We start from the raw sequence: 19,618 nt of genomic DNA on the forward strand, positions 1-19,618 counted from the left end.
AAAACCATGTTTCACCAAACACAAAGGAACATAATGACTTTTTTTTTTTTGAAACGGAGTTTTGCTCTGTCACCAGGCTGGAGTACAGTGGCGCTATCTCAGCTCGCTGCAACCTCCGCCTCCCAGGTTCAAGCAATTCCCCTGCCTCAGCCTCCAGAATAGCTGGGACAACAGGTGCATGCCACCACACCCAGCTAATTTTTTTTTTTTAATGTATTTTAGTAGAGACTGGCTGGGTTTCATCATGTTGGCCAGGATGGTCTCAATCTGACCTCATGATCCATCCGCCTCGGCCTCCCAAAGTGCTGGGATTATAAGCGTGAGCCACCACGCCTGGCCATGACATTTTTTGTGTGTATCTTTCCTTCCTTTTCTTTTCCTCATTTTGCCATTGACCTATGAATATAGAATAGTGTAGGGATGGTAGCACTGTTTAAAGATGTTAGTTCTAGCTTTCTCCCACACAGTGTAAGTACCTCAAGTGATACAGAGTAACTTAGGCACATTGCAACTTTGTCTTCTTGGCTGTATTGTGTGTGTGTGTGTGTGTGTGTGTGTGTTTGAGAGAGAGTGAGAGAAAGAAGAGAAGAGAAGAGAGAGAGAGAGGGAGAGTGTGTGTGCGTGCGCACGTGTGTGTCAGGGTGAAGGTATGGGGAGTGGGCTGTGAAGAAAAAGAAAATACTAGATGTCATTAATATGATTATAGCTACCCTTCTTACATTAACTCACTTCCTTCCTGCAACTTTTGTTAATATTGGTTGAATCTAAAGAATTTTCAGACTAAGGTAAGCTTAAGTCAATTTGACTACCATTCTGTTAAGGCAGACACATTCTAACATGACACTGCTTTTATGCATACCTTTTCTATTTCCCTCTTCCTCCTGAACAAAACAAAACAAAACAAAAGCCTTTAGATTCACCAACCTATAATGAGGTATGTAAAATACTATGCCATTAACACAGTAGTGCCTTGTCTCAAGGTCACTTTCATATGGCTAAAAGCAAAACAGCACACTCCCTTTGACTCAAAGGAGCCTACATATTCCATATGGTATATATACACAATGGAATACTATTCGGCCTTTAAAAAGGGGGAAATTCTGCCATTTACAATAACATGGATGAACCTGGAGGATATTATGCTAAGTGAAATAACCATGTACCAAAAGAAAAATACTGCATGATTTCACTTACAGGTGGAATCCAAAAAAGTTGAACTTATAGAATCAGAGAGTATGATGGTTACCAGAGGCTGGGGTAGGGGCTTGAATGGGGAAAAGAGAGAAGCTGGTCAAAGGGCATAAAGTTTCAGACAGGTGGAATACATTTCAGTTATCTATTGCACAGAATGGTGACTATAATAAATAAAAATGCATTGCATATCTCAAAATTGCTAAAATAATAGATTTTAAACTCCCCCCCCAAAAAAAAAACAGTAAGTGCGTGAGGTAATGCATTTGTTACATAAGCTGATTTCCACATTGTATACATTTATCAAAGAATAACACAGTATCTTATAAATACACATAATTATTATTTGTCATTTAAAATATGATTTTTAACACATATTCAGATCCTGAAGGCGAGTTCTTTCCAGATGCAAGCTTTCTCTATCGAAAACTGGTATTTCATCTTCCATATCCACAGAAAGAAAAAAGTTGTTTGGGATGAGGTCTTGCTGTGTTGCTTAGGCTGGTGCTAAATGCATTGTCTCAGGCTCCCAAGTAGCTCCACAGAAAATTTTACTAAGAGATGAATGGGATAGAAGAGAAAGGGGCACTCCGTGATCACGTCATTTTGTGTAAAACTTCCTGTGACCAAGAACTCATCTAGTGATTCTCATCTCTATTTGACCTTGCTCATAAATCAATGGATTTTACATGTTAGAAACATAAATAAGATCATAAATGTCTTAAATTAATGCACTGGTGACAGTTCCATACAGGTTTTCATAGAAACTTCCCGTGAAAACATCCCTAGACGTATATAATGTTATGTAATTCTCCCAGGAACGCTGTGAGGGAGATAACACGTCATATTATTACAGATAAGGTAACTGAGACTCAAAGAGGTTGTCTTTTGACAAAAGCTATAAAACTAAAAAAAGGCAGAGTCTCAATATAAATTCTGTGTGTTCTGACTTTAAAGTCATGTTCTATTCTCTGTGTCATGTAGTCCCCAAAGCAGAACTCAGCTGAGCTTGGTAATATCAGCAGTACACAATGGACTGACTTCAGATATGAAAAATACAGAGTGTAGTATTCTCTGTATTTTTTAGCAGAGAAACTCTACACGGAACCAAATAACCTTATGGGAGAAAAATAAAGAGTAATGTTTATGTATAGTTACACTATATATAAATATATGTTAAATATAGTTACACTTTTTTTAGTGTTTTACATATTGTTACATATGTAAAATGTTTACATATATAGTGTTTTACATATTGGAACCTTTGTATTTACCATTATCTTTGATCTTCATAACAATTTTAGCTTATTAGCTCTATTTCATGCATTGAGAAACTGACTTAGAGAGATTTTGAAAGCTAAAAAATTTCTCACAGTTAAGTACAATTGTTCTTAAATATCCACAGAGGATTGGTGTCAAGACCCCTCACAGATACCAAAATCAATGGATGCTCAAATCCCTATTTAAAAAAAAAAAAGTTAACACCTGTAATTCCAGCACTTTGGGAGGCTGAGGTGGGCAGATCCCTAGAGCTCAGGAGTTTGAGGCCAGCCTGGGCAAAACCCTGTCTCTACAAAAAATACAAAAATTAAGCAGGCATAGTGTCATGTGCCTGTAGCACCAGCTATTAGGGAGGCTGAGCTGGGAGGTTTGGTTGAGCCTGAGATTTTGAGGCTGCATTGAGCTGTGATCATGCCATTGACCTCAGTCTGGGTAACGGAGCAAGACCCTGTCTAAAAAAAGAAAAAAATTCAGTATTTTCATATAACCTATGGGCATCCTCTTGTATTCTTTAAATCATCTCTAGATTATTTACAATACCCAATACAATGTAAATGCTATATATATTTGTATTTGTCTCTTTATTTTGCTGTATTTTTAATTGTCTTTTTTTTCTTAATATTTTTTGCCTGCGTCTTGTCGAATCCATGGATACAAAACCCATGGATCCAGAGGGCTGACTATACTGAACTGGGAGTTGAACATGAATCTTTCCCTTCAGGGTTTGCTTCACTATCCATTACAATACACTACCTTTATAAGCTATTGATGGTTTCTGCTCTTCTGCTTTTTCAGAAATTTTTGCCCTGGTTAAACAGCATCATTCCCTTCTACATTAGACTCAATCCCTTTAAACAATAATTAGGAATTGACAAACATCTCTAAAAAGGATAAAAAACCAATGATTCAGTCTGGTGCCCATTACAGTAAGCAGTTGAAGGGGGTCAGATTATGCCACCCCAAAATCCACTTTGGCATAAGAATTATTTTGAGTTGAGTTCCGGAAGAGTTCTCTGCACACCCTTTAACTGCCTAAACATAGAACATACATTTCCCTTTGTGAAGGCATCCTCCTCTTTCCCTTTGTCAGGCATAGAAGAGCATTAATCACTGAGAAAGAATTTACACTAAGGGATATTTACATCAACAGACCTTACTAGAATAACCCTTATCTTCCCTCATAAGCTTCCTAGTCAGTTCTCCAGGATTTCTTGACCCTTGAAGCCCAAACACCTTTTCCTTTGTTAAAATGATGTATGTCCCCAAGTCAAACCACTTTGAGTTTTCCTCATTTTCTGTGAATTCCAATGCATGTAAAACATTAATTAAACTCTATGCTTTTTTTCCTCCTGCTAATCTGTCTTTTGTTAGTTTAATTCACAAGCCCCTCGTTACTTAACCTAAGAGAGTAGCAGAAAAGATCCTCCCTCCATCACAATAATATGTATAATTTTTTAATTTAAAAAATTTTAAAAGTCTCCACATATTATTCAGTGACCTGCCCCTGACAGTTTCAAATTCAACCAATCCTAATGTGTTAATTCATGTTAGGTATTTTCTTCTTATACATTGATATGAAACTATTTCTGAAACAAATGAAGCACTAAAACATAATTGGAAAGGCAAGCAGTATGGGAACACTGGATAAATTGAAGTGCGAGGCAGAGAATAATGAAGGAGGATACCTAGAAAGAGGCTTCCTATCTTATGATTTTCTCTATATTTGACTGTGCTCATAAATCAATTGATCATACATGTTAGAAACATAAATTAGATCATAATATCTGAAATTAATGCACTGACGACACTTCCATAGAGGTTTTCAAGGAAAATACTAATGTATTTGGAGCTGTTTTTTAACATCTGAGTTGGCATCAAGTACAAAACATCTCCTCCCACCCATCCTTTGGTGCCCTATTAAGTGACAGAATTCTGATAGGGGCAGCGCCCAGCTGACTCCCTGTAGCAAATATGATACTTTTGTTTTTATGAAGCCATCTGCAGAGAAATAAATCATCATAAAGTTGACTGAGTGTGTCCTATATTCATCTGCTTGAACAAGTTCAATGTAATTGACTGACAATAATAAAAGGGGATTAGAGAAAAAAAAGTCCTCAGTATTGTCAAGTGGGTGTCACCCAACCCCTGACTTCTGAAAGATGGTCAGGATACAGATGGGCTGAAAGAAAGAAGAAGCTATCCAAGGAGAGCAAAGACAGACAGGGCATAAGGAGTGTGACAGCATGGCATCTGTGTCTGTGCTGGGAGAGTCTGCATGCAGTGGAAGAAATGGGAGGAGTGTTATTTTGCATAGTTAAAAGGTTGGTCTGATTGAAATAGATAGTTCATGTTGTTAACTAATAAGGGATAATTTAAAGCTGTACAGTTCACTGAAATTATTGAATGCTATAATTTGGCTTTATTTTTCGATCACATCTGACATCTCAGCACAGTAGCACAGGTAGCACACTGAGGAAGAATTAATTGAGAGCATTCTGCAGAGGTGAGGCTTTAATGCCTTTTCTTCCTCTGCATACCAGAATAGGAACTTAACAGAAAATCTGCATCTAGACAGACCAGGGCTCTGTATATAGCAAAATCTTGAGGTCATTTTTGAAGGGATTGTATAAAGAGAATGAATATGTAAAAAACAGTGGAACCCATATCTGTAATGAGAGTTGAGTACGTTAAATGTTTATACACAATGAGCTATAACATCTCTGCAGTGAGTTTTTGTTATAACCTTGATTCCTCCCATTGAAGCACTGGTGGAAACCATTGACCAGAGTTTTTCTGATGATCTGATTGGATTTGTTGCCTGTGCCTTGCCCTCTTGCTTCATGATCCATATTGATCCTCAGATAGTTCTTAATAATGCTCTAGTTAATTCCTTTAATAGCATTTGATGTTTTATTTCTGCTGTTCATTCCAGCTTGAGTGGCTTGTGAGTGTGTTCTTGTCTTCTGAGCAATAGATTTTTGAAATGATAGACAGAGGATTTTAGAGTTCCCTTAGAGGAACTTATAAATATAATCAATGTTAAGTGAAAGGGCCAATAGGGCACTTACACATGCGGATTTTCTACGTGTGAATTATCCCAATCTTAGAAACTTAGATAAGCCTTGTGTTATAAGCAGATACATGCTCAGAGCATAATACTTAATAACTTACTTCCAAAATTTGGTGGATTTCTTTGCAAATATTTATCAGTATACAATTTCGCTCCATGTCTGGACCTAATATTCAGTATGAGATCCTTGAGAGCCCACTTTCAATGCTGATCAAAGCCTTTGTGTTCTCATACCCACCATATGGTGTCGCTATAAAGATGGATAGTAGCGGAAAAACTAGTGGGCTCCTGTGCAGTGAGTCCAATGGGAATGACAAACAGCATGACAAATAGAAGAAACAATCAGTCAATCAACATTCAAATACCGGGTCCCCTCTAGAGTCCCTGCTAGGAATCCAAGAAAGAAATGACATAGATCTTGCTTTAAAAAATTGATTTGGAGGTCCAACATATTCGAATATTTTCAAATATTAATTTGAATATTCCAAAATTTCAATACTTATTAAAAAATTAAAATGTTAAGGGTAAATAATGACATTAAAGGGAGTTAAATATTAATGTTATATGGAATCATATAAACGCAGGACTAAAATGCTTAAAACAACCTTCTTTTTTTTTTTAGTAAGACTTTGTAGCAGGATTTAAGATGGAAAGTTTCAGAAACAAATATGAAAGGTATTGTAAGAAGAGGGAACCAATGTAACAAAAAATGGTGAAAAAAAGACTGAATGTGGTATATTATGGAAATATGGAAATAGTGAGATTTCACTTAAGAGAAACCTTCATCAAAACACAGCCTGAAGTAACAGAAGACCATCTGCTCAGCAATAGTAAATGCAGAGATTCACTTAGCATAAGCAAAGGGACAACAATTCAAGGACAAAAAACAATAGGTGTATAAAATTAAAAGAGCTGGCTAGGTATGGTGGCTCATGCCTGCAATCCCAGCACTTTGGGAGCCTGAGGTGAAAATATTGCTTGAGCCCAGAAATTTGGGACCAGCCTGGGCAACATAGGGAGACTCTGTCTCTACAAAAAAAGAAAAAAGAAAAAAAAAACAAACATAAAAATAAACCGGACATGGTGGCACAGGCCTGTGGTACCAGCTACTCAGTGGGAGGCTGACGTGAGAGGATTGCTCGAGTCCTGGAGGCTGAGGCTGAGGCTGAGTGAGCCTTTATGGAACCAGTGTATTCCAGCCTCGACAACAGAGTGAGTCCCTGTTTCCAAAAAATACATAAATAAAATTAAAAGAGCTTTAAAATCCTGTTTTTTACCGACAGTCCATTGACATTTTGCACACAATAGGTGTACAAATGATACTACAGAATTATTGTCTGGGCAGAATAAAACACATCACTTTAAAAGTCAAATTGAGACTTTTTTCCCCTTGAATATGTTTTGACTTTGGAGATTTAGAAAGATCAATTTCTGTCAGCGGTAGAGGGCTATACTCTTGAATATCGAGTTTAAGATCCATCATTTGCTTGAGCCACATTATAATAGTTTAATTTTTGAAACAACACTGCTGAAATAGTTTTTGGAGCTAGATAATAGATTGTAATACAGACTAGAAGGAATTGCAGTACATTTCTTCAGGGCAGAAAGCAGGTGCAGTTATGTCTCTGCATGTACATCCAATGCTAATGTTTTTTAAATGTAAATTGTTTGTTTTAAGAGAAAATGTTATATTGAATATTGATGCAAAGGCATTATATGTTTGTGTTATATTTTCCTGAGATCTAAAACTCATTCTCCACCTATACTGAGACTTCCATGAAATATTCCAAAGTGTTTGTAACAAATCTGGCATTTAAGGAAGCAGATTTATATAAGCTATAGCTGGGATTTTTTTCTGTATCTATTTCCAGTTTCTTTATAATATGTTATGCAGGCTTATTATGATTTTATCTATAGGTGTATTTAAGTATGTTTTGAACAGTGGGGGGAAATTAAAACTTGAAATTTAACAAAGAACTTAAAGTGAGCTACTGCAATAATAATGAATTCTTAAATAATGAATTTTAGAAGTCGGATACAATTCTCCCTAAAAGGATTCATTATATAAAGCAAATAGCTGAACAATGTCAGGTTGTAACGTAGTAATCAAGAGAAAGGGCTTCCAGGCTAGGCGCAGCTATCACTTTAAGCCCCAGGACAGCCAGGCTGCTTCTCACACGATTGCCAGGGAAGCAGAGGCTTCAGCTTCTGTGGTCAAGAAGCTGGGTATGTCATGGACCAGTATTTCAGATATGCTTCCCTTCAAGAATTACTTTTCCAGCTCTCCCTCAAGACAAATTGTTCATCTGGATGGAACGGGGACAGAAGTCTTGTGGAAGTACAAAGAGTGAAACCAATAACTTTAAGCTGTTGAAGAGCCAGCTGTGAGATCCAGACATAAAGGATGACCAGATCTTGAACTGGCTGTGAGAATTTTGCTCTTCTATCATGGACTTGGCAAAAGACTTTGAGCAGCTCCTCAGTATTACATTGAGATTCGCTTGGTTGAATAGAAATCAAACAGTGGTGGAAGAGTATTTGGCTTCTCTGGGTAATCTTGTATCAACAGACTGTCTTCGTTAGCCCAAGTCTCAGCATAATTGCTTCCCACTTGGGGTACCCTCCCTGAATGATCATTAAGAAGAGTCATGTAAATGTTTCAGATTCCGATGATGGAGGTGATTTTCTTCCTGCAAATTTTGACACATGTCATACAACCTTACAAATAATACCAAGATATGTCCCACTGGCACTGTTGTTTGTGCCAATACTGGTAGAAACATTTCCATTTGTTCAATTAGAGAGAATATTGGAATGTTACATTCATAACTTACTAAAGATTAGTATATACTTTCCAACTTTGAGGAACGAAATTCTGAGGCTTATTATTAAAAAATCTATTCAAGTTGGATGTGAATGCATTCTGGCAGGATACTGAAGATGCTGAGGAAACAGCAGTCAAACTTGTGGTGGGACAGATTCCATGGAATGATTGTTTAATATGAACAAAGATGAAGGGACTGTTTCTAAGGCTGACTCCAAATGGCTCGTTCTGATGGTGCACCCTGCAGCTGAATGCCTGGACATCCTGCTGTCTTTGCTTTTTCTGTACGTGAAGTATGTCTGGTATGTATAATACATGTTAAGGTTGATAACAAAATAAAGGATTTGTAATATATCAAAAACTGATAAACATATTTGGCAAACTCCTGTCGCCCGTCCCTGCCTCCTGTCATGTACAGTTTTTCATGTTTTACCTCCATTACTTAAAATTGGGACTCTCAGAAGCATTTTTAGAACATCTCTAGGAAAAACAATGCAGGATCCAAATAATCCTGCTATCATCAGGTGAGCTGCTGGAAATTATATTGGAAGCTCTTTGGCAAGAGCTAAATTCATTCCTCTCATTTCAACTATAAAATCATGCCTAGGTCTTTTGGTTAACTGGCCACACAAATACCTTAGTAACCAGGATCTGAGAATGAAGGCTTTTTGTGATATTGCTTTCCATCAAACATTTTACTCAGCCTTCCACGCTCTGTTCCACACCTTTGTTTTTAGACACAAGCAGCTTTTAAGTGTAAACATGAAAGAAGGTTTGAGATGTCTTCAATGCCTACATTTTTAAGGGATAGTGACTAGTCAGCTAAATCCTCTGAAGATTTGCCTGCCCTCTGTGGTTAACTTATTTGCTGCTGTCACAAATAAATATCATTGAGTCTGCTACACTATAGGTGAGAGGAACAAAGGCCAGAAATACCGGTGAAGGGGACTCAGTGTGAACATGCACCAACCCATTGGACGCCTTCTTCTCCTTTGATCCTTGTGTGATTAAGCAGTCAAAGTCATTGATTCTATTTATCACATATGGGAAGGCATAAGTGTCAAAGAACTTCAGGAGTTTAAGAAGTCTATGAAAAAGGAGATGGCAGAAGATGAAGAGATCTTTTGAAAGGTGAAGTTCCCCCAAATGATACCATGATTGGGATTATACCGAGCCACTTGATGCAATGCACATTTCCAAAGTCCTTCGAGTAGTGTGGGCTCCCCACCTGTGTTATACCTGCCAGACCAGCTCCTTCTCATCTGGAGGATTTGTGATTGACACGCAGCATTCTTCTCCATCACTCGTCATGTTCTTCAGCAACTGTTTCTGCTGTTTGGGCACTGCGTTGAACTAGAATGAGCATCTGACTCAGGCATTATACTTTCAAGTTAAACTTGACGGTCTGAACAGACTTTTTATTTTCTTTTTTGATCCTCTTAGAGACAAAATTAGAAGACTGAATATCATGTGCAATATTTTACGGTGGGGTTGATGATAAATGTTAAAGACTTTGCTTGTTTGTTTAAGTACTTTTCTTGGCTGGGCGTGGTGGTGGCTCACACTTGTAATCCCAGCACTTTGGGAGGCCGAGGCAGGAGGATCACGATGTCAGGAGATCAAGACCATCCTGGCTACCACGGTGAAACCCCATCTCTAGTAAAATACAAAAAATTAGCAGGGCGTGGTGGCATGCACCTGTAGTCCCAGCTATACGGGAGGCTGAGGCAGGAGAATGGCATGGGCCCAGGAGGCGGAGGTTGCAGTGAGCCAAGATCACACCACTGCACTCCAGCCTGGGTGACAGAGCAAGACTCTGTCTCAAAAAAAAAAAAAAAAAGAAAAAGAAAAAAGAGAGAAAGAAAGAAGGAAAGAAAGAAAGAAAAAAGGAAAGAAAGAAAGAAAGAAAGAAAGAAAGAAAGAAAGAAAGAAAGAAAGAAAGAAAGAAAGAACTTTTCTTTGCATTACAGCTTTTTGACATAATCATTGTGTAATTTCTAATATAGACAGCAGCCTATTTTGACAGGCTGCCTTTTTAACTCAGGATTTTTTTTTCAGAACCATAGTCATAGAACTTTGCTGATCTGCTGTCAACGAAGAATCCTCTAAGATAAATCCTCTATTTAAAGACTCTAACTAGAATGTGTTATTTTTGCTGCTTTGTTTACCTCCTGCTGTAGTTGTGTGTTGGAATTTCAGTAGGGTGCAGAGAAAATGGAAACTAGGGAGACATCCAAACCTGGTCTGGAACAAAGAGAATTGGAGCTGGCACCGAAGGAGATCTCTAGGGACCCCAGAGACCAATAAAAGCCAGTAGGGAAGAGAGAGAGAAATTAGAGAAACAGAATCAAACAAATAATATACTTTCATGGTGTAAAAATGAATTTGAAAAAGAAGTGGAGATCCAGATAAATGTAATTCATATTGACTGAAAGTAGGCTTGGGCTTGCATTAAAAAAAATTACATCATATTTTACCCTTCGGCTTTCAAGTGTCCCGTTGGAACTAGAATTGCTCTTTGGTAGCAGTTAGATAGAGTTATTTTTGACCTGCATTATTTGGTATTTTGAGAATTTCTTTGTTCAAACAGGAAGGAAAAAAAAAAAAAAGCAATTAGGGCTGAGCATGGTGTGGCTCATGTCCGTAATCCCAGCACTTTGGGAGGCTGAGGCAGGTGGACTGCCTGAGCTCAGAAGTTTGAGATCAGCCTGGCCAAAATAGCAAAGCATTGTCTCTACAAAAAGCACAAAAATTAGCTGGGCATGTTGGTGCATGCCTGTAGTCCCAGCTACTCTAGAGGCTGAGGCAGGAGGATGGATTGAGCCCGGGAAGTAGAAGCTGCAATGAGCTGTATTTGCACCACTGCACTCCAGCCTGAGTGACAGAGTAAGACCCTATCTCTAAAAAAAAAAAAAAAAAAAAGCAGGTTATTTGGTGGAATGGTTTTGCTAGCAATAATAGGCCAATAATAGGCCAAACTTACTACTGCAGTCTTTTTCCAATGGCTATGCCTATCATGGATTCAGCTTGGTGAAATCCTTCTCTACAAGGCTCTTTTGCTATTTTCTTAACTAAACACTGGGAGAGAGGAGAAGTCTAAGACGGCCTTGCTTTATAACAAATTTTGCCCAAGCACTGCCAGAGTCATTTTGAAGTTCAAGTATATTTTTGCTTTGTTTTTTAAATGTGTATTTTTTGTTTGCTTGTGAAAATGATCATCTTCAAGCATATTTATTTTTCTGCCCCTTCTATTTATTTAAAGGCAGGCAATATTTTCTTGATCACAAATATTTTGTAATGAATTATGTCCTCTTTCCTAAGGCTTTGTATGCTATTGCATAATTATACTGGTGGCAATGTAGAGTTTGAATTTCAGTCTATAAATATGTTTTTTGGAAAACAGAAATTGTCATTGCTTCAAAAAGTTTGGATATTGGTAAATTGATTTTGGTGACTTGGTGGAAAGTCATTTGAGAACCTCATGGTTCTCTTTTTTTAACTGCTGGCAAAAAGTAAATTTTTGTATATTGGATAAAATGAGTAAATAAAATTGTATCTAGAGAAGTTAACAGTAAATGTAACCTTGTGGGTTGGGAAGCAGTTTTAACGCACAAGGACTTGATTTACAAATAAGTCTGTTTAGTCTGAAAAAAGTTTGAGGAAAAAAAAATCCATTGTGAAAATAAAGCAATGATATGATTAATCTAGAACTTTCATTCTTATGCCAATAAAAGGAGGTACCCCAATTTTAAAAAGACTTCTCACTTAAAAAAAACAAGAGAGACAGAGAGAGAGAAGGGAGAGAGAAAAAAGGATTGTAATTCAAGACTCTATACCCAGTCCTGAATCATTCATCTGTCAGAGCAAATAAAGCTATCTATTGATACGCAAATAATCAAAACCATATTATTCTACACCCATTAGAGGAGAAATGGATCGAATTAAAACCAAACAACAACTAGAACAGATTGCTCAAGTATCACTATGGAGGACTATGGACGAGAGAGATCCTCCAACCAAAAAAAGGGCATTTTGTGAGCTCCATTCAGGGGGAAAATGATTGGGGATGACAGAAATCAAATAATAAATCCAGTAAGTATGTTATTTGGTCAACCTACATGCTTTATTGAAGTGCAACTAAAGTCCTAGTCTTTACTAATTCTCTATCCAATTGTGCTTGGCCTGAAGTTATATCTATGTACATTTTAATGTCTACATTTTTATTATCAAGATTTTAATTGATGTTTCTTTTATACTCATATTTTATTGTTTCAATCTTTCTGTTTTTTACTTCCTAAGTAAGCTAAGACACACTTATTCTTTTGACCGTAATTTGATGTGGAAGAAACTTATCATCTGAGTGCTTAATCATTGTGTATGTCTTTCCAAGTGTTATGCTACTTAATATAATTTGGAATTTTACTTTGTAGACTTAAGAAACAATTTCATGTGATTATTAATATTCTCTCTCTCCTCCAATTCTAATTGCCTTACTCAAGTCATGCCCACCCACTCAACTCTGTTTTTCAAAAGTAACAGTCATAGTTCCAGTAGCCTAACTTGTAAGAGGCACTTCTGTCTCCTACAGAAGCCAAACTTGTATCTTTTTTTCTTTTCACCAAGATCCAGAGCCCTTTAGGGCCATAACTTCAGACCTACTCACTGCTTTGTTGTTGTTTTTCTACTTCTTATCCACAGAAATATGTCTCCTTTTAATCCCAGCTATGATTATTTTGCTTTTCTTTTATTATATTGTCTATTATTGCAGTTTTGAGGACCATGTTGTGTGGAAGTCTTCCCACTTCCTCTCTTTCCCTCAATCTCTCTCTCTTCCTCTCACAAACACATGCACACATATATCTTATTTTCTTTCCTTTGATCCATTCCTAATCCAATTCTCTCTTAGAATAAGCATTGATTATTTCTTTCATAATCTGCATTCTTCCCAAACCACTGTCCATGACATTATTTATATCCATGGGGATTTTTGAATAATATATAGTATATGCTTGTATGTTTTATGATCAAAATTGCATTATGCACTACATATGAAAATGTCATGATTGTGGTTTTTACTGAATATTTTACTTTTGATATCTCTGTTGATATAGATAGATACTATTCCTTCTACTGTTCTATAGTATTCCATCATATGCATATCACATATTGTGTCTATTCATTTTCTTATATTTAACATTTCTAATCCTTGTTATGGAAAGCATGCTTATATGGACAATAGCCCACATTTCTCTTTGTAAGTGAAGAAGTGTTGCCGGGCGCGGTGGGTCAAGCCTGTAATCCCAGCACTTTGGGAGGCCGAGACGGGCGGATCACGAGGTCAGGAGATCGAGACCATCCTGGCTAACATGGTGAAACCCCGTCTCTGCTAAAAAATACAAAAAACTAGCCGGGTGAGGTGGCGGGCGCCTGTAGTCCCAGCTACTTGGGAGGCTGAGGCAGGAGAATGGCGTAAACCCGGGAGGCAGAGCTTGCAGTGAGCTGAGATCCAGCCACTGCACTCCAGCCTGGGTGACAGCGAGACTCCGTCTCCAAAAAAAAAAAAAAAAAAAAATGAAGTGTTTCTACAGGATCCAGTACAGGTAGGGCTGATTTCCAGCTAGACTGGAAGAGCTCTCTCTGTATCTCTGGAGGTGCCTAGAAGTCTGGTTTTTGACCCTTTGCTAAGGAAAGGGCAATGGAATTCATGATATTCTGTTCAGGATTTGAAACTTTTCTAGACACCCAAAGTTGGCTTCCTTTCACTCTGTCACCCAGGCTGGAGTGCAGGGGCAGGATCTCAGCTCACTGCAACCTCGACCTCTCAGGCTCAAGCAATCCGTCCACCTCTGGACTAGCTGAGACTACGGGCATGCACCACAATGCCTAGCTAATTTTTTTAGTTTTTGTAGAGATGGGGTTTTGCAGTGTTACCCAGGCTTGTCTTGAATTCCTGGACTCAAGCAATCTGCCTGCCTTGGCCTCCCAAAGTGTTGGCATTACAGGAATGCATTACCGCGCCAAGCCCAAAGTTAGCTTCTTTATTGATGACTGTCTTAACCCATTGGATAAGCCTGATTTTACTATTTAAAGAGGTACTGAGAGCTTTTGAGGGGAGCTCTTCCTAGCTTCCTAGACAAAATTCCTAGCACAGATCCTGGAAATTTGAATCGGAGACTCAGCTCAGTCCTAGAGCTCAAAGATAAGACCCCCAACAGCTCATGCTGTAGGTATTTCTTGGATTTCCAATGCTTGCCTGCATTCTTTAGATATTAGGTTGGTGCAAAAAGTCTTAAAAGTCTCAAGGAGGTCTGGTGAGACACTTTAAAAAACTGATGTGGGGAAAAAACAATAGATATATACCCAGGAGTAAAATTGCTGGGACATTGGGTATGTTCCTATTTCATGTCAATAAACTGCATAAAGCTATTTATAATGGCTGTACTGGAACAGAGTGCAAAGTGGAATTCCTACTTTTCTACATTCTTTCCAGCAGTAAATAATCATTAAAGTAGATTGCTAGTGGGTAAATTCCCACTCCAATGTCCATTCTTGGTTCTGTTAATTCATCCTCTAATCTTAGTTGGAGTCTTTACTAGCAAGGTGTCCTGGGGAGCATTTTATATTCACTTACTAAATCAGATTAGTCCAAGATGCACATTTTCCTAGGATTGTGTACACTCAGCCGAGGTTGGTAGACCTCATTCTACCGAGGAATGGTAGACAACATTCCATTCCTTAAAGTTCATGCCAAGAGTATTCTGCTGAGGAAATGAAAGGCCACATCTAGGAACAGAGGAAAAGAATGAAGTGTGAGATTTATTAGTAATGTCTACAGTAAGCAAATGAGAGGGACTAGGTTCATGTGCGTATACTCTGCTCTGGAACCCTCTCTGACTTCCCCAAGCAGAACAATTATTACCTCTTGCCATTCCATGGGGATGTAATTTCAGAATATTTTGAAGGGCTCAATTCTAATCATGTTCTCTGGAGATCTAATAGACTAAATATAAATTTAAAATAATTATTTTTCTTGGAAGATTTCTGATCAACTATGGACTTTTATTACATTAATCCTAAATCCAATTAATTTATCAAGTAGATTACTAGATATTACAGATTTAGAAATTATACATATGCTAGGGTTTTCCAAACTGAGCTAACCCTCTTAATTCAATGAGCACTGTAAGTGTATTCATAATTGTTTTGTAAGCCATATGTCAATAGGCTGTATTCTCGCAAATATAAAGGAAAGTGTCTCTTTTATTGTTCTGTACTGTAATTGTACTGTATTCAAGACAGAGAGCACAAGAAGAAAGAGTAATAGACACAATAGGGATATCTCATACAACACAAGTTGGATTCATTTGATAAACAAAGACTTTGGGTCAACAGTTAAGCTAAGAGACAGAGTTGCAAAGAATAAGCTTTTCATATGATCTCTAGTTGAAAATGTAAACACAGTCTTTTTTGTGGACATGCAGTGGAAAGGATTAGTTATAACTCTCTGCGGGTATGTGTGTATATATGTTTCTCCTACCATCCCTGAGATTGCTCGTCACAGAAGCAACTTCATTTTTGAGAGAGTAGGCTGTGGGATGTGACAATGAGGAAAGAAGTGCTGGTAAAGTATTTCCTCTTCATTATGCTTCTACAGCTAGAGTTTAATAATACCGGGGGGCATTCTTGTTAATGTGATGGCTTTTTTTTTTTTTTTTTTGAGACAGAATAATCACTCTGTCACCCAGCCTGGAGTCCTGTGGTACATTCTTTGCTCACTGAAACCCCGCCGTCCGGGTTCAAGTGATTCTTGTGCCTCAGCCCTCTGAGTAGCTAGGATTACAGGCGCACACTACCACATTCGGGTAATTTTTGTATTTTTAGTAGAGACAGGGTTTCACCATGTTGGCCAGGCTAGTCTCGAACTCCTGGCCTCAAGTGATCTGACCACCTTGGCCTCCCAAAATGCTGGGATTACTGGCGTGAGCCACTGTACCGGGCCTAATGTGATGGTTTCTTTAATGTGATGGCTTCTTTAAAAAAAAGTTTGTTTATTCTGGTGGATTTTTTAAATCTTTAATCAAAATTGCATACCTCTGTCATGTTTTACTTGTAAAATTTTGTTAGTGAAAATTAGACTAAAATAAATTTTCTGACCAATGACTAAAAAACATCATATTTCAACATGCTTTTCTATTTGAAACCAAAAAATAAGTCCTTGCATATTAAAGGATTTTAAACTTAACCTGTTAAAAATATTGTTTGTGTGGAATAGCTTTCTCTTTGTCTACTTAATTTATGGCTACTCGTGCTAAGAGCCCAAGTTAAACTCATGCTAGATCTAGACGATAAACTGATACTCAGGCATATTGTTCTTGTTTTTTTGGTTTTATTGTTTTTAAATTTTCTAGTCCATTGTCATAATGCTTTTATTTTTGGTGTTGATTTTAATTTGTGACACTTTAATATAATTAATTAATTTATTAATTAATTTATTTATTTATTTTTTTGAGCCAGAGTCTCACTCCATCACCCAGGCTGGAGTGCAATGGCGCAATCTTGGCTCACTGCAACCTCTGCCTCCCGGGTTCAAGCAATTCTCCTGCCTCAGCCTCCCGAGTAGTTAGGATTACAGGCACCCGCCACCACGCCTAGCTAACTTTTGTATTTTTAGTAGAGATGGGGTTTTACCATATTGGCCAGGCTGGTCTTGAACTTCTGACCTTGTGATCTGCCCACCTCAGCGTCCCAAAGTGCTGGGCTTACAGCGTGAGCCACTGCGCCTGGCAATATATTTAATTTCTTAACATAACTATTTATTAGTAGATTTTGGTGAAAAGAGACAACACAGTGGCAATATATCTAATTCATTATATAATTTAATAACCTGAATTCAGGAAACATTTGATTACCTCCTATGTAAAAGGCAGTAAAAAAAGATAAAACTTCATGCTCAAGTAACAAATATTCTGGTAAAAAAGGTAATTGTCTTGGTCCGTTTGTGTTGCTGTAACAAAACACCTCAGACTGGCTCATTTATAAAAAAGTAAAAACTTATTTCTCACAGTTCTGGAGTCTGGGAAATCCAAGATCAAAGGTGCTGGCAGATTTGGTGTCTGGTGAGGGCTGCTTTCTGCTTCCAAGATGGTGCCTTATGGTTGCATCCTCTGGAGAAGGAGGTAAAGCTGTGTCCTCACATGGTAGAAGGAGAATAGAAAAGAAAAAGCTCATTCCTCAGAGAGAATGCAGTCTAGCTTCCTCATATGGTAAAAGGCATGGGAGCAGAGAGGCAGCTCTATAATGCATTTTTTAAAAGGGCATTTGTCTTATCCCTGAGGGCAGAATTCTCATAGCCTAATGACCTCCGAAGCACCCCACCTCTTCATACCACCACCTAGGGGATTAAGTTCCATCATATGAATTTTGGAGCAATACATACAAACAAACGACAGCGGTGGTAATCATGTGTACAGGTAAAGTGAGAACTTAGCCTGTGCTAAGGGTTATTAAGAGCAGTACAAAAACTGCTACAAGTATAAAAATAAAGGGATATGTTTCTCCTTAGTAACCCAAGGAAAAGAGTGTAGAGTGAGATTGAAAGAGAAGAGAGGAGACAGAGGAGAATGAGAATAGAAATTAACTGAGATTTGCACTATAAAAGAAGTGATAGGAACCAGAACTTTCAGTGTAGAAGCTGTCAGCAGAGAAGGCAGTTTTTGATTTGTCAATTAGGAAGTCATTAGACCTTTGTCAGAGAGGAGGTTCAGAAACAGTGGAAGCGAAAGTAAGATTTAAGGGGAACTTGCAGTTAAAGGGGCAGGCTAGCTATTTTTACACTGCTCTTCTCTTTAAAGCCAAGAGAATACGAAAAAAAAAAAAAAGACTTTTTAGAAAACAGAAGAAAATTCTGTCTTTAATAAAGGTTAATAGCCATAATCTTAAACCACAAACTATTATATTAAGAATAGCTCTTGAATAAAATGAAGTTTCAGACCTGCGAAGTCCAACTGTAGGGCCAGACACGGTGGCTCATGTCTGTAATCCCAGCACTTCGGGAGGCCAAGGCAGGTGGAATGTTTGAGCCCTGGAGTTTGAGACTAGCCTGGGCAACAGAGAGAGACTCCCATCTCTACAAAATAAAAACACAAATATTAGACAGACGTAGTGGCCTGCGCCTGTAGTCTCAGCTTCTCAGGAGGCTGAGATGGGAGATTGCTTGAGACTGGCAGGTCCAGGCTGCAGTGAGCCACCGAGCCATGACTGCACCACTGCACTCTAGCCTGGGCAGCAAACCCTGAACCTGTCACAAATAAATAAATATAAAAAAAGAAGCTAGGCATGGAGAGTGCACTCTTATCTTTTGTGAGCCAAGGAGTTCTCCCTGGGCAGGAGGTATGGTCCCATGGAGTGCAGTGAAGAATATCTTGGTCAGGTGTATTGGCTCATGCCCCAATATTTTGGGAGGCTGAGGTGGGAGGGTTGCTTGATCTCAGCAGTTTGAGACCAGCCTGGGCAAATTAGGAAGTCTACAAAAAAAAAATTAAAAATTAGCTAGGTGCAGTGGCACATGCCTGTAGGGCTGAGGAGGGAGGATCACTTGAGCCTGGGACTTGGAAGTCAAGGCTGAGGTGCGCTGTGATGGTGCTACTGCCTTCCAGCCTGGGCAACAGAGTGAGACCCTGTCTCAAAAAATTTAAAAATTTAGCAATCCCTAAACTCCATTCCATTCTGAGTATTGGAAAGAGACATAACACTGAAGGAGACAGTGTACAGGAAGTACATAGCCATTACTATAAAGCATTGCAGCAGGTTTGATACAGAGGTAAAGACCAGCAGCCATTGCCTTCACACATGATGATCAGGTTTAGCTTAGTCATCTTGCCACATAAAACCTACGTCACCTGGTGCTAAACTTGAGTCATGTTGATTTCCTGCTTTAATAACAGCAAAGAGAATTGGGCCATACCGGGCAGATAAATCCACTCATACCTCCAGGATACCTCACACCTCCAGTCATACTTCTGATTTATAGAGCATGTTACCTCTTTCAGAGGTAACTATCTTGTTTTCTCTCTATCTTATTTTATTTTTAAACATTTCTTGCAGAGATGGAGCCTCACTTTGTTGCCCAGACTCATCTTGAGCTCCTGGCCTCAAGCAGTCTTCCTGCCTCAGCCTCCCAAAGCATTGAGATTATAGGCATGAGCCACCACACCCAGCCAGAAACATTTTAAAAGAGACAACAAACTGACTGG

The 19,618-nt window shown here is 38.3% G+C and overlaps 1 protein-coding gene and 1 pseudogene across 1 annotated transcript in view; both read left to right on the forward strand.

Annotated features, from left to right (window-relative positions):
* KYNU (kynureninase) overlaps positions 1-19,618 on the forward strand; it is a 296,464-nt gene that overhangs the window by 94,517 nt on the left and 182,329 nt on the right. The gene's annotated exons all lie outside the window — the stretch shown is intronic.
* LOC112636481 lies at positions 7,627-9,647 on the forward strand (annotated as a pseudogene).

Source organism: Theropithecus gelada, chromosome 12, assembly GCF_003255815.1.
Source record: "Theropithecus gelada isolate Dixy chromosome 12, Tgel_1.0, whole genome shotgun sequence".
In the NCBI taxonomy this organism is placed as follows: domain Eukaryota; kingdom Metazoa; phylum Chordata; class Mammalia; order Primates; family Cercopithecidae; genus Theropithecus; species Theropithecus gelada.